The 22,130-nt window shown below is 51.5% G+C and overlaps 1 protein-coding gene across 4 annotated transcripts in view; it reads left to right on the plus strand.

The window, feature by feature from the left end:
* The window catches only part of NEDD4L (NEDD4 like E3 ubiquitin protein ligase), a 314,905-nt gene that overhangs the window by 11,518 nt on the left and 281,257 nt on the right, over positions 1-22,130 (plus strand). The window lies entirely within an intron of this gene.

Raw genomic sequence — 22,130 nt, forward strand, 5'->3', positions numbered from 1 at the left:
GCTCTGTGATGTCACCATGCAGCCAGCGTTGTTGGTTTCTCTACCACTTACAGGTGGTCTCTGTCAGGGCCTTGGTTGTCGCAGCGTGGTGGCCGTGGGCAGTCCGAGCCGTCCACCCCCCCCCCCCCCCCGCGATGTGAAGAGGGAGGAGAAAGGCCTCCTGTGGCCTTCTCTCAAGGTTGAAGAAACCTCATCCCCAGAGGCCCCGGGAAGTCTCTCTGGTGTCCCTTAGCCCATGCAGGCTTAGGTCTGCTCACCGCTCCCCAGGAGGGCGCCGTTCCCCGAGCGACGGTGCGATCAGCCAGGGTGTCCCGCTGGTCCATTTCCTGGATGGGTCACTCTCCTGCAGGCACAGGCACCTTCGGAAATGCCCGTGGCTTCCCGAAGCACCGGTGCCCTCCTTCCCTCCTCGGGGAGCCCCGCAGGTGTCCGGCTAAGCTGCTGCTGTCTCTGGGTCTATTCTTCTCCTAGCACTGAAAGGAGGTTTCTGTTTTGTGTTTCTTAGTGGCCTGGGGACGTACGGCTAAGTAGGTCACAATAGGTTATATCCCTCGACATGTAGAACCTACAGCGGCACGGAAGGAGCAGGGTGACCACGGTGGACCCTCCGTCGGAGAAGGGGGAGACAAGCAGTCTCTCTGGGTAGCAGGCTGAGCAGGGCCGGCAGCTTCTGGTTCTGCAGTGGGTGCCCAGTGTGCCAGTCACCTTGGATCATCGTCCTCTGCCCCGTACCAGGATGGGGTGGGAACTGCACAGTTCCCTTTCTTGGGTCCTGCTTGGCCTGGGCTGGGGGCTTTGGCGTTGAATACCCACAGGGTGGAGTCTGCCCAGCTGCGGTCTCTTTGGCAAAATCATTGCCATGAAACACTCAGCTTCTAGGTTTGTTTGCTTCCATGGCTGTAGCCACGCTGGTGATGCCATCTAACTGGAGTCTCAGGTTCTGGGGATTCTGGGTCTGGGCTGCAGCCCTCATCCCCTGCTCATCCCCTTTGCTTCTGCCTTGAGGCAGTTGGAGAGCAGCGTAGAGCAAGGAGGCACAGTTTGGGTCGGACCAGGCGACCTGGGCAGTTTAACCCTGCGGGTTGGGCTCCGGCGTACAAGCAGGGCTGACTTCCCTGGCTTGGGACTGTGGGACTCGTGGTACCCTCCGCCCTGCCTGCCGAGGGAATCGAAGAATTACGGTAAAGTACACATGAAAAGTTAAAGTGTGTGGTTTGGAGGCAGTAAGCACATTCACATAGCCATCACCGCCGCCTCCTCCCGCACTCGTGTTTTAGAAATGTGTACTTTATTTGTAATGAGGGGGGAGAGAGCACGTGTGAGTGAGTGAGCGTGCACACTTGCATCTATTAGTTCCCTTCCCAACTGGCTGCGATTGGACCTGTAGAAGCTGGGACCTGGAACTCCGTGTGGGTCTTCCCTGTGGGTGGCAGGAACCCAAGTACTTGAAGCATTACTTGCTGCCTTGTAGTGTGCACATTAGCAGCAGGCTGGGATTAGAACTGGAGTCGGGACTTGAACACCCAGGCACCCAGGTAAGGGATGCAGGTGGTGTCCCAAGAGGCAAATGCCTGTCCCGTCCACAGAGTTCTTTTCATTTTGCAAAACCAATACCTCCCTATTGCCTGTTTTCCCAGTCTTCCTCTTTCTGATACATCACCCGTGCCATGGTTCTTGAGTGTAGGCAACAGCAGCTGATTCTGAAGAATTTGAACAGCAAGGGAACCCTTTGAAGGGACTGTGGGTAGCACAGATGCACCTGCCACAGCAGGGAGCCAGGCCTGGACCGCGGTCGGGGACTGGGGAAGGCCGAGATCCCACAGGAGATCCCACAGCTGCAGCTGCCGGCATGCTTTAGTTTCGTTGGAACTCGGCTCAGAGCTCTGTCTGTCTCTGAGGCAGCGCACCCTGCCCCTCCACCCACCGTCGCACCCCAGGTGCAGCAGCCTCCTGTGCGGTGAGGGCGCCATGGCTCACGTGCCTGTCTCGGGGAGATGAGCCGCTCCGCGGAGCGTCGGCCACAGCCCGTGGAATCAGCCCTCGTCCCTGGCTTGGGCTCAGGCCCCTGGAGGCTCTGCTCTTTTCCAGCGGAATTTGCAGATTAAACCATCTCAGGAGATCTGTGGATCAAAAAAAAATTGTCTTGAAAAGATCTTTTTGAAATTTGCGGTGCGAATTGCTCTGAAGTGTGCTCCTTCCCGCAGAGTCTAAGTGGAGAAACCCCTCGCTTCTGCCGGCCCGAGAGAGGCGAGTGCCTTCCACAGCCTCACGATCCCCCGACCCCACCTGATTCTTCAAAGAGCAGAGATTGTCAAGACCCTCAGAGACCCCCGCCGCCGATACCAGAGCCTCGGCTTCAAGGATTCGCGCTGCCCCTCTTGGCGGGGCGGTCTCCTCAGGGACGTGTGGCCCAGTGGTTAGGACACCAGAGTGCCTGGGTTCCATGCCCACCGTGGCTTCCCGCTAATGCAGGTGCTGGAGGCAGCAGGTGCTGGCCCGGTCAGGTAATCGTGTCCCTGCCGCCCACGTGGGACACCTGGATCGAGGTGCTCCTGGGTTCTGCCCAGTCCAGCCCTGGCTGTTACGGTCATTTGAGGAGGGACCAGTAGGTGAGATCTTTCTCTGTTTCTTTGCCTCTCTGCCTCTTAAATAAATAAGGAAGGGCTGGCAGAAGGTAGGCTGGGGAGAGAGAGAGGGAGAAGAGAGAGAAAGAGACGGTGTCCGTGTTTCCCAGCTGTTAAGTCTCTGGAGCACACCTGGGTGCTAGAAGCGGCTCCTTCCAGAGCAGCAAGGATGCTACAGCACTGGGGACCTGCCCACCCGACTCTCACGCCCCACAGAAGTGCCGTGTGCTGCGTGCTGGTGTAAGTGCTGACGCTAACTCGCCTGTTGTCTGACATGGTGACTGCAGTTAATAACAGCAGGTTGTATTGGAAGCTACTGAGAGAAGATTTTTTTTTTTAAGTTTGATTCAATTTATTTGAAAGGCAGAGAGAGAGAAGATCTCCCACCCACTGGGGGTGCCTGCAGGAGAAGCCAGGAGCTGGGGCTCAGTTTGCCCAGACTTGGTTTCCGCCTGGAGGACAGGTACTAAACACCTTGAGCTGTCACCTGCGGCCTCACAGGATGCCCATTAGGAGGTAGGAGGTGCTCCTGGCATGGAGTGGGTGGAGGCCGGGGCAGCCGAGTAGCTTAGAAGACCCCCACAGCGATGAACTGGCCCTACAATGTCACCAGGGCTGAGAGTGGGAACCCCGCTCTGGGGCGTCAGGGGTCTTCAGGCAATTCATGGGACATACGTATCCTGAAAACATCGCCTAGGTCTTAGAGATGTCTTGCACCAAAATAAACTCAGTCTTTTACTTCCATTTTACTGTGCACTTCTCAAGGTGCCCTCGTAGTCTCGATCATGTGAGGTCACAACCCTTTCTCTGGTTTATCAGGTGAGAAAAGGGAGGTCAGGAGGGAGGGGTCGCTTGGCCAGAGCAGAGTGGAAGTGCAGGTTTTCCACGCGTCACTGTCCAGATGCAGCCTCCTGCCCGCTGCGTCCTTCCTCGTGGCCACATGCAGGGGGGACACGTGGGGACGCGGGGTGCTTTCTGCCCAAGGGTGGCTCCAGGCAGGCAGGCAGGCAGGCAGGTGGCTGAAGGAACAGCTTTGAGGGGAAGGCTTTCCTCCCCGCAGGTGGAGTGTGGGAACCTCACCATCCCTTCCTTTTCAAGCACTGTGGCAGTCAAGGTAGGATACAAATACCGAAACTCGGGCAGGTGTTGTGACGCCACAGGTATGAACACCGGTTCGAGTTCCAGCTGCTCCACTTCTTATCCAGCTTCCTGCTAATGTGCCTGGGAAACCTGAAGATGGACTTGGGCCCCTGCACCCAGTGGGAGACCTAGATGAAGTTCCTGGCTTCAGCCCAGCCCTGCCCTGGCCATTGCAGCCATTTCGGGGAGTGAACCATTGAATGGAAGATCTCTCTGTCTCCCTTATCACTCTCTGTAATCCTACCTTTCAAATAAACAAAATCTCTAAAAAACAAGACAAGATCTTAAGTTCAAACCCCATTTATTTTCCATGCATGTGAACTCGTCCAGGCTTTTCGCATTAATGATCCTTTGGGAAGAGGTAGGAGGAAGAGGGATTTGGAAGGTCAGGATGAGGGAGTGGAACCCCTAAACATCTTCTGGCTTGCCAGAGTTCACCTGAGTGTGATGAGTGGGCTGGAGTGGATCTGGTCGCTGTGGCAGGTGCATGGGCTTCTGGTTCCATAGTCCTGTCTGAGCGGTTGTTACCCAGTGCCTGGGGGGACTTTTGCTTATGCCGCTGCCTGCCTTTGTGACCCATGACGGCACCAGCGTTAGGAGTGAAGTTCTCGCAGAGGAACTCTTCGTCAGATCGTGTTATTAGGGTTTGCACAGTTACGCAGGTGTGTTAAGATAGTCTCTGGGTAGGGCTCTGAGTGAGGCTCTTTGCTGAGATCCAGGTAGGTGCTCTCTCCGTGTGACTGCTGCAGTAACAGAGTCTTTATGTTGGTCCCATTTATTTTTTCCTCTGCCTGGCCACACAGCGACCTGGTGCACTGGGCTGCTGGGACCATCTGGTGAGCACAGGGCTTCTGCACCTCTCCCTGAGGGCCTGTTCCTGCACGGTAGGGCAGGGCCTAGGGGAGGGAGGTATGTGCTGCACCTGTGGTCTGCTAGGAAGCAGAGGCTCAGAAGGGCTTTTGGGGGTGGGCACTCGTGGGCCTGGGCAAGCAAACAGGGCCTCAGGCTTACTGGTAGGAGAGGAGACCAGTGCTGGGTTCATGTTTTAATGATGACACAGATGAATACAAAATCAAGGGAAAACGGGGGAAAGGGGCGCCTACAATCTTGTTTACTTCGTTGCTGCCCTGAGTTATGGCACGGCACTGAATGCCAGCATGGCTGCTTCTTTTCAGACTCTTGTTGTTTAGAGTCCCAGCTATAACAGGACCGTGGTGACAGGGAAGTGTGGCTGAGAAATTTGAAGGATCAGTGACAGTCAAGGAGCACTTCTGTATTGAGCTCAGTTTTGGGCGAGTAATCTTATCACGCTCCAAGGTTTGATCTGTTATATTCCTGTTCATCAGTGCTAAGCTGATTGTGCTTATGTTTTAGTCCATTCTGAAATTTCCCGTGGAGGAATACCTTCTTCTAATGCTGCTTCCCTGGGAAGGACAGTGGGTCATGTGTTTCCTCTTCTGTTGTGGGAAGACAGCAGGCAACATGATACAGTGGTTTGATAGAGGGATCCCTTAGAGATCCCTTGGAGAAATCAGAGAGCCCAGTGCTGCCTTGTTTTTATTGTAATTTTTTAAAAAGATTTTTATTTATTTGACAGAATTACAGAGACAGAAAGGTCTTCCTTTCATTGGTCACTCCCCAAATGGCCACAGATCTGAAGCCAGGAGCCAGGTGCTTCTTTCTGGTCTCCTATGCAAGTGGAGGGGCCCAAGCACTTGGGCCATCCTCCACTGCCTTCCCGGGCCACAGCAGAGAGCTGGATCGGAAGAGGAGCAACCGGGACTAGAACCGGCACCTGTATGGGATGCCGGCGCTGCAGGCGGAGGGTTAACCTAGTGAGGCACGGCACCGGCCCTTGTAACATTTCTTAAAATGGGAGGGGTCTTAGTCATGGGCATTGTGTATTAGGAAAACACCTTGTTTAGATATCGTACATGTACTGCACTAAATAAACTTACCAAAATTGGCATTTTGATGCAGTGGGTTAAAGTGGCTGCTTGCAATACCAGCAACCTGTATCGGAGTACTGGTTTGAATCTTGGCTGCTCCACTTCCAGTCCGTCTTCCTGCTAATGGGCTTGGGAAAGCTGCAGCATACTTGGACCAGAAGGGAGACCTGAAGTTCCAGGCCAGGACCAGGCCCAGCTGTTGTGACCATTCGGGGAGTGAACCAGTGGATGGAAGATCTGTCTCTTTCTCTCTGTCACTCTTTCAAATGAATAAATATTTTAAAATTTTATCTTTTTTTAAAAGAGAACTGTTATTTAATGAATACAAATTTCATAGGTACAGCTTTAAGAATATAGTGCTCTTCCCCCCATAGCTGCCCTCCCACCCCCGACTCCTGTCCCACTTCCTACTCCCTCTCCCATTCCATTCTTCATTAGGATTCATTTTTAATTAACTTTATATACAGAAGACCAACTCTGTACTAAGTAAATATTTCCACAATTTGCACCCAGACACACACAAAGTATAAAGTACTGTTTGAAAACAAGTTTTACAGTTAATTCTCATAGTACAGCACATGAAGGACAGGGGTCCTACATGGGGAGTAAGTGCACAGTGACTCCTGTTGTTAACAGTCGACACTCTTACTTATGACATCAGTGATCACCCGAGGCCCTTGTCATGAGCTGCCAAGGTTATGGAAACCGCTTGAGTTCACAGACTTTGTCAGTATTTAGACAGGACCATGAGCAAAGTGGAAGCTCTCTCCTCCCTTCAGAGAAAATTACATCTTTTTTGATGGCCCCTTCTTTCCACTGGGGTCTCACAGAGATCCTTCATGTAGATCATTTTTTTGCCACAGTGTCTTGGCTTTCCGTGCCTGAAATGCTCTCAAGGGCTTCTCAGCCAGATCCGAATGCCTTAAGGGCTGATTCTGAGGTCAGAGTGCTGAAAAAAACCTTACCTTTTCATGCCATTTTCCATGAACTTTTTGGTTTCCTTATCCACCCAAATATAAAAGGAATAGACATATTTTCCCCTGGTGTGTCACTATAGCTGTCACAATAACATCATAGCCAATATGCAGATGCATTATGAAAATTCACAAGTGAATGCTGCTGCGATGTGGTGCTGTGAACATGTGGTGCTGTTCTGTTGAAACTACACCTGTCGTCTGTGCTCAGGAAGCCCTGGCTGTTAGGACAAAGTTTTCCTTTCCTGACCGGTTCCTCGTCCAGTGGGGACTCTGCTTTCTCTCACTTCCTGAATTCCGACTTCTATTGTGCTGTGACTGGAGCCTAAGTACCTCACTGACCTAAAGGCTTACAGAGAGACGCAAGAGCGTAGGGCCACTTGAAGCCCAGGAATCCTGATCTGAGTGGGCTTGTACAGATGCTCCCTGCCTTGTTTATTTATTTCCACCTTTTAATTTGAAGGAGAGAGAGATACTGATCAATTTTCCATCCAGTGGTTCACTTCCCAAAGGCCTGAAATAGCCAGAGATGTGCCAGGTTGAAGCCAGGAGTGTGGAATTCAATGCAGGTCTCCCCTGTGGGTGGTAGGGACCCAGGTTCCTGAGCTCTCACCTGCTGCCTCCCCGGGTGCACATTAGGAGGATGCCGGATCAGAAATGGACTAGCTGGGCTGGAACCCAGGCACTCTGATGTGGAGCTGTGGCAGCCCAGATGGCGACTCAGCTGTGCTGGACATCCAAGCCATGTCTCTGACTTATGATGTTTCAATGTTAATGATCTCTTGATTGGACCGTGGTATGAAAGTATACCCATACTTTTTGACTTCCAATACAGTATTCAACAAACAATGCTAGATCCTCAACACTTTTTTTTTTTTTTAATAGAACGGGATTTGGTCAGATGATTTTGTCCCACCTGTAGGCTACTGTTAAGTGTTCAGAACATTTTAAAGTAGGTGAGGCTATGGCTTCAAGTCTCAACTCTGCTTTTGAGTCCAGCTTCCTGCTAATGTGCACCCTGGGAGGCTGTGAGTGATGGCTCAAGGACTTGGGTCCCTGCCACCCACGTGGGACACCAGAACTGAGTTCTAGGCTCTTGTCTTTGGCCTGGCCCAGCCTTGGCTGTGGTGGGCAACTACAAAGTGAACCAGTTGATGGAAGATTTCTTTTCTGTCTCTCTGCCTTTCAAATTAAAGAAGATTAAGGAGGCTACACTACACTTTGATGTTCAGTAGATTAGATTGCAGCATGCGATTTTGAGTGCGGTTATTTTCAACTTACTGTAGGCTTCCCAGGGTTAGCCTCTCTGCAAGCCGAGCAGCATCTGTATTAATGGGTTGTTATTACGTGAGACTTCCTGTGCCAGGTGTGGTCCTGGCTGTCCAAGAAGTCACCTGCATCAGGGAGGGAGGGTGTCCTCGTCTCTGCCGTTACACAGCGGTGACTCGTCAGAATCTGTGCGACCGTCCGCTGGTCCCAGCAGTGTGCCTACAGTGGAGACTGTCAGATGAGGAACATTTTGTTCCTTTGGTGCTATTTGATCCTGCCTTCACTTGTAAAGAGTTTGGTACTGAATATCCCCCTGGTAACACCAGTCATTGAGTCTCTCATCTTTCTACTCCTTAGCAACTCCTTTTCCATTGTCACCGTCAGATGACCTTGCTGATTTTCAAACTGGAAATGCTTTTGTTGCATTTTTTTCGAGGCCAACAACAATCCATTATTGGCTCTGGAGTGCCTGGCTCAGATCTCTGTGCCGCGGCTGTGAGCGGGCGTCTCGGCCCCTGCACTTGCTGGTAGCTGTACTAGTTTCCCGTCTGACTTGGGTATTCTTGCTTGAATGGTTCCCTTTTGCTTTGGTTTCTCTTTGCCATGGCTGACAGCAGAACGTGGACTGGCCTGTTTATTGTTTTCAGAGACAGGCTGGACATTGCCCCTGCGAATGAGCATTAATATTTCAAGGTTGTTGCTTGGGAGGCGCTGCGTTTGCCTTTAAAGGGGTCACCATGGGTCAGCGCACTTCTTGGTAATCCTTGCTCTGTCAGAGCTGCCTGTTTAGCTGGGTTACTAGCCACGCTCATCTCGTTACCTTACCAGAGCCTCATTAAAACAGTCTTGCCCTGAGCACTCCTCTCCGTCATTGTGGTCGGGTTTAAAGCTGTTTCTAGAAGGGAAGTTCATCCCGTGGGAAAGCACATCTGCCCACTACTCTGCCTCTCCTCCTTTCTGTGGAACTCTTTCCAAAAAATAAATATTTTTAAAAAAATTTACTTATTAGAGAGAGAGGTCTTCCATCCTCTGGTTCACTCCCCAAGTGGCTGCAATGGCCAGAGCTGGGCTGATCCAAAAGCAGTAGCCAGGAGTTTCCTTCTGGTCTCCCACATGGGTGCAGTGGCCCAAGCACTTAGGCCATCCTCTGCTGTTTTCTCAGGCCATTAGCAGGGAGCTGGATTGGAGGTGTAGCAGCCGGGACTCAAACCGGCACCCATCTGGGATGCCAGCACCACAAGAGGCTTAGCCTACTCCTCCACAGTGCCAGCCCCCTGGGCTTGGCTTTTGACATTGGTTTCTGGGTACTAGGAAATGAAACAAGAGGCCGAGAGAGAGGTTTCTCAGTGAACGCTGCAGCTTGTGTGTGGAGATTGGCTTTATCTGTGTGATGTGTCTCAACTCAGATTCCTTCACACACACGCATGGCGTAATGCAGAATTTGTCATCTCTTAATGTTTTTAAGAGCCTACCTCTTCAGGTGAACTTAAATGCATTTTGATTTTTGTCAAGCAAGAACAACAGCACGAAGGAGAGGCATCAGGAGCTCATAAACCTACGTCCATAACAAAGTGCACAGCAGCAAACGGATTTGGAAAATGGTCTTGCTGGTTTAGGGTCTGATGGGTTAAACTGTGCAGTCACAGTTTAAGGCCGGCGCTGTGGCTCAACAGGCTAATCCTCCGCCTAGCGGCGCCGGCACACCAGGTTCTAGTCCCGGTTGGGGCGCCGGATTCTGTCCCGGTTGCCCTTCTTCCAGGCCAGCTCTCTGCTGTGGCCAGGGAGTGCAGTGGAGGATGGCCCAAGTGTTTGGGCCCTGCACCCCATGGGAGACCAGGAGAAACACCTGGCTCCTGCCTTTGGATCAGTGCGGTGCGCCGGCCGCAGCGCGCAGGCCGCGCCGGCCTTTGGAGGGTGAACCAATGGCAAAGGAAGACCTTTCTCCCTGTCTCTCTCTCTCACTGTCCACTCTGCCTGTCAAAAATAATAATGATAATAATAAAAAAAAAACTGTGCAGTCACAGTTTAAAATGGGTGTGGATAAAACAAGTGTCTAAATCCGACTCTGTGGATGTGTCTATGTTCTATCTGATAGCCTGGTGATCTCAGGCTTGGAGGAGTGAAAACACAAGGAAGCGATGTCGTCTTGTACCCCTGCTCAGCTCTCTGGTAAACTCTGTTTCTCTTCCTACTTTAGAAGGTCATCGGGAGTGAGAGCTGGCTTGACATTTTCCAGTTACAGCAATGGCTGGGATAAGGTGAGCCACTGCAGGCCTTCAAGGGTGTACCTGGATTATCTGGTTGGCACACCTGGCTGGGAGCCTGGGAGGTTACACCTGGTGCACTGATGGTTCCCATGGAACTGGCCTCCTAGTTGGGAAGTGGGGTTTGAGTGCTGTCACAGCTGCCCCCACACACTGGTCTTGCTGATGTTTGGCGTGTGTCCCAGGGAGCCCAGGAGTGGGAGCTGGAGAAAGGAATGTAGTACTGTGTTACGCAGGTGGGCGGTGAGGTGAGGGGACCTGGGAAGCTGGCACGTCCCCGTTGGCCTGGGAACGCAAGGATCTTAGGTAGCAGCTGTTGGCTGCAGCAGGGAGTGTGGTCTGTGTCAAGGTGGCCTTGGTTGTGGAGCTCCCTGAAGGCACAACGGGACTGCACTGTGTCACAACAAGGTGACAACAGTCTTTTTTTTTTTTTTTGGTAAAGATTTATTTATTTGAGAGGCAGAGTTGGAGAGAGAAGTCTTCCATTCACTGGTTTACTCTGCAAATGGCCGCAACAGCCAGATCTGGGCCTATCTGAAGCCAGGAACCTGAAGCTGTTTCTTCTGGGTCTCTCATTCAGGTGCAGGGGCCCACGAACTTGGGCCATCTTCCACTGCTTTCCTAGGCCATCAGCAGGGAGCTGGATTGGAAGAGGAGCAGCTGGCACATGAACCGGTGCTAATATGGGATGCCGGCGCCACAGGCAGAGGCTTAACCTATGCCACAGTGCTGGCCCCGACGATAGTCTTGAACACAAAGAATAGAAACATGGGACCCTGTTCTCAGATGAGGTTTGCATGTAGTATTGGCAGATGGAAAAATGATTGCGACTTGCAAAGAAAGAGAGCTAGATGAGGAAAGAATGAATTTGATTCTGCACCACGCAGAGATAAAAGTGAGCAAACTCTCTTAACTGTCTTCTGTTAGGGGCTACCCACTGATGCAGAGTTGTTCTGCAGGAGGTGTCAGGGAGGTGGGTGGCCACCCAACCTTGATCCTGCATTGATGGGAATGTTCTGGGCCTCTGGGTCTTTCATTCTGCCTCTGGAAGGCTGTGCTCCCCTGTGGCTCTGCTCCAGAGTAGTTTATCAAAAGGTGTGACAGCTCCTTGTGCCTTCCTCAGCAGGTGTCAACAGCGCGATGAGTACTGTTGGGGAAGCCTTCATTTTCAAGCAACCAAACACCAGCAGGGTTAGAATTGCAATTGAGGTCATCTCGCTGGGAGCCAGCTTTCAGATGCTGAAGGCGGTATAAATTTAGTAATGGGGAAAACGTTACTCCTGAAAACACTCCTGCTCCTCGTCTTCTCTTTGTTGGCTCAGTGGTAGAATCGGTCCTGGGGATTGTGCTTGAGGCAAAGTCGACTGCACCAGGGCAGTGGTTGTGAATTTTTCAAATCTTTCTTGGACTGGATGTTATTAAAAAAAAAAAAAAAAAAAAAAGGCAGAAGTCTCTTGGGCCACAACCAACTAGGAAATGTTAATGCTGTTCCGTTGGGTGACCCCTAATGCTAAATGTAAAGTAGTGGTAAGTAGCCCACTGGAACTGCACACAGGGCCCTGCCATTCGGATAGCTGAGTAAGGACCTCTCAAAGTCTTCGCTATAAGATGGGAACGTTGGCAAAACTCATCAGTACCAATTCCAAGGAATTATTATTCAGAGAGAACATGGGGAGCGCCATAGAGTGGGGAGTTCTGCGGTGGTTGGACCTGCCCCTGTCCCATTCCCCTGCCCTACCGTGGGAGCTGTGAAAACCAGCAGTGAGGCAGGCCCTGCCCAGAGCAGAACAGAGCCGGAGCTCCCCGAGAGGATCATCCCCAAAGAAGTGGCACAGTCCCGCCGGTCCGGCAGCTTGCTGGAAAGTGCCTCCCGGACTGCTTGTGTTTATTTGACCTGATTCAGCTCACTTTGTGCAAACAGCTCTCCCCGCTGAGTGTTTGTTGAAAACAATCAGTGGTAATAGTTTAATCTCAGCTGCCTGCGTTTGTGCTGCTGTTTGAGCCCAACTTCAAAGTGGCTGACTTAAAAAAAAAAGTGGGGAGGAAGTGTCATTGGGAGCTCTGAAAGGCACCCACATATTCGTGGGGTCTGCAAGGCTCTGTGCCTGCCCAGGAAGGACCCGAGAAAGCACCATGTTCTCGCCTGTGGCCGACCTTGAAGCCCTGTGCGAGCAGGAAGTGAACTCTACTGAGCAGAGTTATAAACCATCTGGCCGAGCACTGAAGGCACACCCCGACACGCACACACACGGACAGTCTTGGTAAAGGCTGAAAATTTCTTAGTTCAAGGTGTTTAAGAAAATTTCCATTCAGATTTTCTAATCATTAGTGAACCAAAAAAATTAAGCAGAGACTCAGTGGCCTTATGGGACCAAAGAAAAACACTAAAGTGTAGACGTCACAGAATGAGTTCAGAAAATTCACTGAATAAACAGTAGGAAGATAAGCTGGAGTGGGAGAGGAATTGGCAAGTTCTCTTATTTAAAATGTCCAGCTTTGACAGAAAATGAGAAGATTTCCAAAGAAACAGGGCTGGTTCATGTGCAGGTGAAGGGGAACGGAAACTCTTGGAGGAAGCTCAGATGTTGGGACTTGGAAGCAGCTGTGGTAGAGACGCCCAGAGAGCCGTAGTCCACCGTGTCCAAAGGACTGAAGGGTGGAATGATGCCACCAGGGAATGGACATGACTGAGCAGGCAAGAGTTATCCAGAAACATCAGCCAGGTGGACGTCAGAGCTAGTAAGTCCACTAACTTCGAGAGGAACTCACTCGACAGGAGGTTTGAACCAGCAGAAGAAACAATCAGCCAGCTACCTGAAGACCCGTCGATTGAGGAAGTCTGGTCTGAGACACAGAGAGAATAGAATGAACAGAACCTTGGAGATCTGTGTGACATCATCAGGCGTACTCCTAATGGGAGCCCCAGAACAAGAGGAAAGATAGAGGGGCAAAGGGAAAGGATGCTGCTCACAGATGTGTGCCAAGAAATGAGATCGGCTGGTCGACATGGACTTGGAAATTACTGTAACCAAGAATTAAGAAATCTGTATAGACCAGTAACAAGTAAAGAAATGGAGTTAGTAACCAGAAAACTTCCCATGAAGAAAACACCGGGCTCACATGGCATACCAGAAAAATCCTACCACGTGTTATTACAAATTCTGTAAGAAAGAGAGAGAACATTTTCCCATTCATCCTGTGCAGCCAGTATTAACCTGATACCAACGCCAGGCAAAGACTTTGCAGGAAAACGACAGGGCAGTATCCCTTATGAATATAAATGCAAAAATCCTACAGGTAATACTAGCAAAGTGAGTCCATCAGCATATAGAAAGGATTGTACAATGCAACAAAGTGAGATTGATCCCAGTAATGAAAAAAATCAATGTAATGTACTGTATTAATAGAACCGAAGATAGAAACCACACAGCCTCTCGGGTAGATGCAGAAAAAGCAGCTGACAACATTCGTCACCTGTTCGTGATGAAAACTGTCAGCTGGGAATAGAAGGGTACTTCTGAACTTGATAAAGATCGTCTCTGAGAAGCCCAGGTTCACATGGGACTCATGGTACCGGCTGGATGCTTTCCTGTAACACTGGACGTGAGACAAGGGTGGTCTTTCTTCCCGCTGCTGTTGCACCTTGCAGTGGAGACTCTAGCCAGGACAGTTAGTCAAGGCAAAAAAAAAAAAAAAAGGCATTGAGATTGGGAAGGAAGAAATCAGGTTGTAGATACAGTTAAAATGATTTTGTACACAGACTATCTTAGGGTCTACACAAAGAATAAAACCCCCAACAAAACAACTACACTCGTAGGTTCAGGAGTGGTCATTTGGCCTGATGGTTTCCATGCTGCTTTGGATGCTTGTGTCCCATATCAGAGCACCTGGACTTGAGTGCCGGCTCTGCTCCCGATTCTAGGTTTCTGCTAATGTGAATGCCAGGAGGCAGCAGGGATGATTCAAGTGCGTGGATCCCTGCCACCCATGTAGGAGACCGAGATGGAGTTTCTGGCTCCTGGTTTTAGCCTGGCCCAGCCCTGGCTGTTGCAGGCATTTGGGGAGTGAGCTAGCAGCTTGCTTGCATTCTCTCTCTTCTCTCTTCACTCTTAATTGTGTTAGGGTGGCAGTACATTGAGTACAGTACCCACAGAATTCCAGCTGAGTTTTTTGTAGAAATTGACACATTGTTCTTAAAACTCACAGGGAAATGAAGGGGATCCAGATCAAAACAAAATCTTTAAGAACAAAGTCGGAGGACTCACTCTTGGGTCTGAAATTTTAAAACTTCAAGGGCCGGCATTGTGGTGCCATGGGTTAGGCTGCTGTCTGTAACACAGAATCCTGTATGAGTGGGAGTTTGAGGCCTGGCTGCTCTGCTTCCAATCCAGCTCCCTGCTAATGCACCTGGGAAAGCAGCAGAGGATGGCCCAAGGTCTTGGGCGGCTGCCACCCGTGTGGGAGGTCTGGAAGGAGTTCCAGGCTCCTGGCTTCATCCTGGCCTAGCCCTAGACATTGTGGCCATTTAGGGAGTGAACCAGTGGATGTAAGATCTGTTTCTCCCTTCCTCCCCTCCATAACACTGCCTTTCAAATCTTTTTTAAAAAAAATATGAAACATACCACAAAGTGACAATTATTGAACATGTTACTACTGTAAGGCTATCCATGGAAATCAGTGGAATAGAATCGAGAGTTCAGACATAAACCTTTATGTATATGGCTCGTTGTTTTGACAGGGCTGGGGGGTGCTAGGATTGGGTCAACAAGCTGTGGTTCGTCTGTCCAGTGGAACATTATTCGGCCATTAATGACATTCAGATAAAGGCTGTAGCATGGGCGAGCCTTGGGAAGGTCACGGTAGGTGGAAGAAGGCAGACGTGAGAGGCTGCACATCCATCTGAGATGTTTGGGACAGCAAATTCCTAATTCCAGAAGGTCCATCAGTGCTAGTGTTGGCTGGAAGGTTGTGGGAAGGGCAGACGTGTGACTGTGGTGGATATGGAGTTTTCTTCTTGGAGAACTGAAAATTTTCTGGAATTAGCTGATTGTGTTAGATGCACAGCTTTGTGAAGACGTTAAAAATCGATGCATTTCACCCTTTAAAAGGGCAGCCTCTACAGTGTGTGTGAATGAAATCTCAGCAAAACTTATTTAAAAATAATACAGCAAGAAGAGCACACTGAGGTGTAACTAAGTTGTTTTCAGAACAGAAATAGTGGGCTTGTGCCAACCGAGGCGTTTTGTTCAAGTTCGCCTCGGCTTTTCCCTGTCCACCGGCTGCTGCTGGCATGGCTGGCGCTGGCTTCGCTTCCCTGGACCTGAGGGGCAGTGGTAGGAGCCTCCATTCCTGAGATGAGGCCATGGCTGGAGGAGAGGGCTGCAGGAGCCATGTGTGCTCCCCTGGCTGATGCGTCCGCGCTACACATGGCGAGTGCTTCCCCCTCCCCCCATGCACCCCGTCCTTTTGCTCTGCTTTTCCGAAACGTCTAAGGAAAGCGTGTTTGGAAGTGACACCACGAGGACAGAGCGCTGGCACTGATCCCGGGCAGTTGGAGGCTGTGAGCGGCGTGTGCCTGATGGTTGCTGCCAGACACCTACGGTGAGCCTGTGGTCCCACAGCATGCAGGGGCCGTCTGTTTAGAAGAATAAAACAAGCTCTTGTCTCCGCTGGTTAACTGGAGGGAAAGAAGCGGTGCTGCATCCCAAGACAAGGAGACGACACCCGAGTAGCCGGGCAGTGGCAGCGAGGACACCGACACCCAGGCCCAGTGTTGGCTGCAGAAGCTTTGCCGGGGTAGGGGGGGACTCGAGGCTCAGAGTGGGGTGGAAATGTGAGAGGCATAAGGAGAGGATGGAGTGGAGGGAGACTCTTCTGGGGGTGCAGCTACTGGGACAAAACACCAGACGTGGGATGAGGGTACTCCCAAGAGTTCATGGAATCTCAGGATGAATTTATTTTGGTGGGAAGGTATCCTGAAGTTCATGGCTCGTTTTTTCCATAGTGCACATTTTCCAGGGGCTTTTTGGAGACCCCGTGTCTCTCTCAGACACTTGTCTGGTGGATTTGTCTCACCCACTGTTCTCCTAGGAGGGAGCGTGCTTTGCACAGACGCGTTTATGATCACGATTTGGGACCAGAGTAGTAGGGGCTTCCCGTGCTAGAGAGCAAACGGAAGTGCAAGTCCAAGACTGCAGGAAGTGGTTCTAAGAACTTCTTTTCCTGTGATCTCTAGGCACCCTGTATTTTGTTGCTAATCTTCCGCTGGTTTTATGGCAGACAGTAACCATCAGAACCGCCAGGTGGACAGGAAGCACCATGGAAAGTCACCATTGCAGCATCAAGAGAAGTGATTATGCGATGATTATGAGATTTGATAACACAGAGGGAACTAGATTACTGCAGAGCGTCCCCCTCAATGCTTGAATGGGAACTCAATAAAGATGTTAGCTGTCGGTTTTTTTATTTTTCAAATTAATTTATTTTTGGTGTTCAGGATATTTTGATGAATTGAGAAGCCCACAAACATGCAAGCTGAAGGTGGTGTATTTTGGGGTGAAGCCGAACTGTGGCAGGGTTGCATAAGCTGTAGTGTGCAGAGGCAGGGATGGTGGCCAGTGTCATATGAAGAGCAAACGCTTAGCTTTTTTTTTTTTTTTTCCTCTTTTTAAAGGTAGAGTTATAGACTGAGAAAGAGAGAGACAGAGAGAAAGGTCTTCCTTCCTTTGGTTCACTCCCCAAATGGCCGCCACGGCCGGCGCTGCGCCTATCCGAAGCCAGGAGCCAGGAGCTTCTTCCTGGTCTCCCATGCGGGTGTAGGGCCCAAGCACTTGGGCCATCCTCCACTGCACTCCCTGGCCACAGCAGAGAGCTGGCCTGGAAGAGGAGCAACCGGGACAGAACCGGCGCCCCAACCGGGACTAGAACCCAGGGTGCTGGCGCCGCAGGCGGAGGATTAGCCTAGTGAGCCGCGGCGCCGGCCACAAACGCTTCCCTTTCTTGACACATCCTCCACGGACACCTTCCTTCCCAAGGTGGGTTACAGGAAAGGAGGCAGAAGCTTTAGTAGCCTGTGCAGAACTCTTCCTCAGGCTTGGGACTGTTGACCTGAAAGATGAAAACAAACAGCAGTAGTGTGGCGAGTTTGATTTTGTTTTTTAAAGATTTATTTATTTATTTGAAAATTGGAGTTAGAGAAGGAGAGGCAGATAGAAAGAGGTCTTCATCCGCTGGTTCACTCCCCAGTTGACCGCAATGGCTGGATCTTTGCCAATCTGAAGCCAGGAGCCTCCTCTGGGTCTCCAACATGGGTGCAGGGGCCAAGAGCTTGGGCCATCTTCTACTGCTTTCCCAGGCCACAGCAGAGAGCTGGATCGGAAGTGGAGCAGCCAGGACTTGAACCGGCACCCACATGGGATGCCGGCACTGCAGGCGGTGGCTTTACCCACTACGCCACAGTGCTGGCCTCAGTAAGTCTGATTTTGTTTTAAGGGAATATTAGAGTATGGGGCGGGGTGGGGAGTGGGCCAGAGATTGAAGGACCAGCATCTGTTTCAGAAGTCTTGTTGGAGGTTGAGACCCATTTTCTTTAATTTCTTTTTTCCTTTATAATATCTTTTATAAACTCTTTTTACAGTTTTCTTTTCATAGATTCATTTATTTGAGAGGCAGAGTTACAGAGAGAGGGAGAGAGAGAGAGAGGGAGAGACAGACAGAGGTCTTCCATCCAAAGGTTCACTCCCTAAATGGCCACAACTGCTGGAGCTTGGCTGATCCAAAGCCAGGAGCTTCTTCTGGGTCTCCCATGTGGGTGCAGGAGCTCAAGGACTTGAGCCATCTTCTACTGCTTTCCCAGGCCATAGCAGAGAGCTGGATTGGAAGAGGAGCAGCTGGGACTTGAACTGGTGCCCATATGAGATGCTGCTGGTGCAGGCAGAGGCTTAAACTATGTCACAGTGCGACCCCTTCTTGAATTTCGGTCACCATTGGGCAACCACATCATAGTTGAGTGAGAGGTGAGATGAGCCTGTGTTCTTTGCTCAAGGAAGGGAGGAGGTGGAGCCATTCTGCCTGCGTGGGTTTCCAGTCCTGCCAATCATCAGAAGTGCTCCAGCCACCTGCTCCCCAGCCCATGTTTTGTTGTGAAAAACTAGAAGCCAACAGAAAAGTTGAAGGGATGCACAGCGAACACCGTGTGCTCCGCGTTGGAATTCCGCAGGGAGCGCTTTGCTGTCTTTGCTGTGTCACATCCTGATCCCTTCCCTCCGCGGCGCTCCCCATCCTGGATGCATCTCACACTGAGTCAGTGTTCTCTCATCCTAAACACCGTGCACGTCAGTGAACGGCAGCTCAGTGTGCGTGAGGGAGATCTTCCAAGCCTTTGTCTTCACTATGAAACTCCCTGCTCAGTTAGAGGGGCGGGGGCAAACCCAGGAACCGGGGCTTTGCAGAGCTCCAAGGAGCTTCTTAGGATGAGACCCTGGCTTGGGACCCTGTGCCCCAGGAAGTGCCCCTGGGTCCCTTCTGGGCCAGTCAGCCTTCACCGGAAACACGCAGTTGGGATCTGTGCCCTCGTTCTGATCTTGGAACCCTGTTTTCTGTACAATCTTTAGCTTAAAATGTTGGCTCCTAACCTGGGGCGGTGTTGCAGGATCATTCAGTTTTCACCCCCGGGGTGAGGCGTGCGCTCTGGTGAACAGCGGCCAGGAATGCTGCTAATTATGCTGTGGCAGGAGTGGGTTTCACAGTTTGTAGAAAATGGATGAGAAGATAGGTTTGTGTTGGTGCCAAAAGATTTTTGGAGTCGATACATATAAGGGGTCTTAAAATGCTTGTGAGAAATCATATTGGGAAAACTATGCATGGATTTGAAAATTTTTTTGGCACCCAAATGCATTTTTTTTTTAAGCAAAACTGCTGCTGCTGCTGCTACCGCTTTAGAAATTATTTGATGGGTAAAGCGACAGAGAGAATGAATGAATGAATGAATGAATCGGTCTTCCATCTATTTGGTCACTGCCCAAACGCCCACAGCAGCCAGGGCTGAGCCAGGCTAGAGGCCAGGACCCAGGAACTCTGAGCAGATCTCCCAAGTGGGCGGCAGGGACCCAGGTACTCGAGCCACCACTCCTGCCTTGCTGGGTGTGCATTTGCAGGAAACGGTTGGAAGCAGGTGGGTCTTGACCTCAGGCACCTGCATAGGGGATGCAGGTGGCCAAGTCCTGGCTTAACCCGCTGTGCCACAACCCCTGCCCTTCCCCCAGATAAATGCCTTTTAATCCCATTTTCTGAAAACTTTGTGAAATATCTTCCTGCACTGGTTAGCCCCCTACCTGAAAAGTTACCCAGGCAAGGAAAAAAAAAAAAAGTCCATCGTGTCAATGCTGATAAACTTTTTTGCCTGGAAGAAATTGGCTAAGAGAAAATTACAATGTGAAATGGGCTTTTAAGAGCTGATTGACTCTCTGGCAGTCACCTTGCTAATACCTGCCTGGTTTCCACCAGATACACGGACTCACGCTCTGGGAAGTGCTCACGTGACACGAACTGAGTTCTGGAAGTGCGTGTGCGTTAGAAGCTCAGTGGCACAGACAAGGAGCGAATTCACCCGGAAGAATGGCATTGCGTGTGCTCTGCAGTTGAGTGCATCTTAAAAGACTGTGCTTTAAAATACCGTGTCATAAGCCGGCGCCGTGGCTCACGTGGCTAATCCTCTGCCTGTGGCGCCGGCACCCCGGGTTCTAGTCCCTGTTGGGGTGCCGGATCTGTCCCAGTTGCTCCTCTTTCAGTCCAGCTCTCTGCTATGGCCTGAAGGCAGTGGACGATGGCCCAAGTGATTGGGTCCTGCACCTGCGTGGGAGACCAGGGGGAGGCACGTGGCTCCTGGCTTTGGATCAGCGCAGCGCGTCAGCCGTAGCGGCCATTTGGGGGGGTGAACCAACGGAAGGAAGACCTTTCTCTCTGTCTCCCTTTCTTACTAACAGGCAGAGTTAGCCTGTCAAAACAAACAAACAAACAAACAACAACAAAAAAACAGTGTCATAGCGGACAGTGGAGAGCAGTGCTTTGGGGGGGGGGTGTCACGATGGGGGACTTCACAGCTGTGCGTCTCTGTGTCCCCAGTCCCGTCCTGAGGAAAGCAGGGGTGGTTCTGCGTGGACCGCCCCAGTGGTCCTGGGTGGGGCTGCGGGGGACAGAGTCCTTGCTCCACAAAGATGTGACTCCATCCTGAGCAGCTTTCCTGGCTGTCGATGCGTTTCTAGCAGTGCTTGGACCACTGCACGTCTCGCTCGCCTTTAAGAACACAAAATGTAAAATGCAAAAAAAGGAGAAGCTGTTGTCTTGAGTGAGATGGGGGAGCCAGGGCGAGGAGGGAGGAAAAGGCAGTGGGATCGGGTTGTCCTGCGTTTGCTTGGCGCCCCGGCCGGCGTGATGGGGAGGGCAGACCGGGTGCTGGGCTGGCCGGGACTGGGCTTCGTCTCTGGGTGGCTCAGGGCACCTCTTGGCTGCTGTTGAGAAACTACTTTGTGTGCCTGTTAGGGGATGAAATGAGACTTTGTGGATGACCTGACTCAGTGCTAATGTTAGAAGGGGTTCTTGCCGGGTGGGCGGAGGACGCACCTGGGGCTGGAGAGGCCGCTGTGCCCGCAGGCTGTGTGTGAGGACCGGGGCGGCCAGGCCATGCTGGGTGAGCACTGCTCATGGAGCCATCTCCGGGGGAGGCCTGGCCCCCCGCCCCGCTCCTGGCTTTCATTACAGTGCGTGCTGGGGCATGTGACTTAATGGCTCTGATTTCATTGTCCCTCATTTCTTCGTATCTAAAATGAAAGAGGAACTCGGACGATCCTGAGGGATCATTTGTCATTCTCTACTTCTGGTGATGAGCTTTCTGGGAGAAAGGCTGCTGGACCAAAGGGGCGGCAGTGAGGGCCATGGTCAGAGAAGGCAGTGGACAGCCGCTCTCCAGTTACTTTGTTACCAAACACAGAGCACGTCGGTGCTCTGCCCGTGGATTCACATAGAACTCATTGAGACACAGCAGGTTAAGCTGCTGCTTGGAATACTGCATCCCACATCCACGTGCCTGGTTCAAGTCCTGGCTCCTCCTCTTCCAATCTGGCTTCCTCCTAATTCACGTTCTGGGAGCAGCAAGATGATGGCCTAAGTATGTGGGTTCCTACCATCCTGGCCCAGTCCCTGCTGTTGTGGGCATTTGGGATGTGAACCAGCGGGTAGAACATCCCCCTCCCCCTCCCCCTCCCCCTCTCCCTCCCAGGTGAGGCAGGCTGGCTCCGGACTCTTAACCGGTTGCCTTTGGCTGCATCCCTGACTCCGGTCCTGAGGAGCTCGTGGTGCCCCTGGGGCGTGGACTGTAGAGTTGGTACTTGTGGGCTTCAGGGTTCTGAGCTGATGGGCAGAGTGTGAGGAGCTGGAGCAGCCATTTTGCTGTGGATGAGGCCACGGAAGTGCTTGTCTGTTCCCTTTTTTAGTTTGCTGATTTTTACATTGATGAGCCAGTGGGTGGTTGTCCGCACCTGGCTGCAAGGTGTTTGTGGTTGTTGTGGGAGAGCAACAGGTTTTCCCCCCCGGTGTCAGCGTTCTAGTTAAGCTAGAAGCGTGTGGCTGTGCCCTGGGCTTGCCACAGGTGGTCAGGGCCGATTATTTCCATTCAGTATCCTTATTCCCTGGAAAGAGGCCTGGCCTGGGCAGGGGAGCGGCTTGAGCGGTTTTCTCGTGGGCCCATGTTGGCCTGTGATGACCGAGGTACCTCTGCCATGCAGGAGAGAGGCGATGAGCCAGGTCAGGAGAGAGCGCTGTGCCTGCACCTGCTGCTGTGGGGAGCGCGGCCACACCTGGCTGCCCAGGTCACTTTGGTTGGTTTGCTGTCACTTGGAGTATAAGTATAAGCAA

The sequence above is a fragment of the Lepus europaeus genome, chromosome 9 (genome assembly GCF_033115175.1).
Source record: "Lepus europaeus isolate LE1 chromosome 9, mLepTim1.pri, whole genome shotgun sequence".
Lineage (NCBI taxonomy): Eukaryota > Metazoa > Chordata > Mammalia > Lagomorpha > Leporidae > Lepus > Lepus europaeus.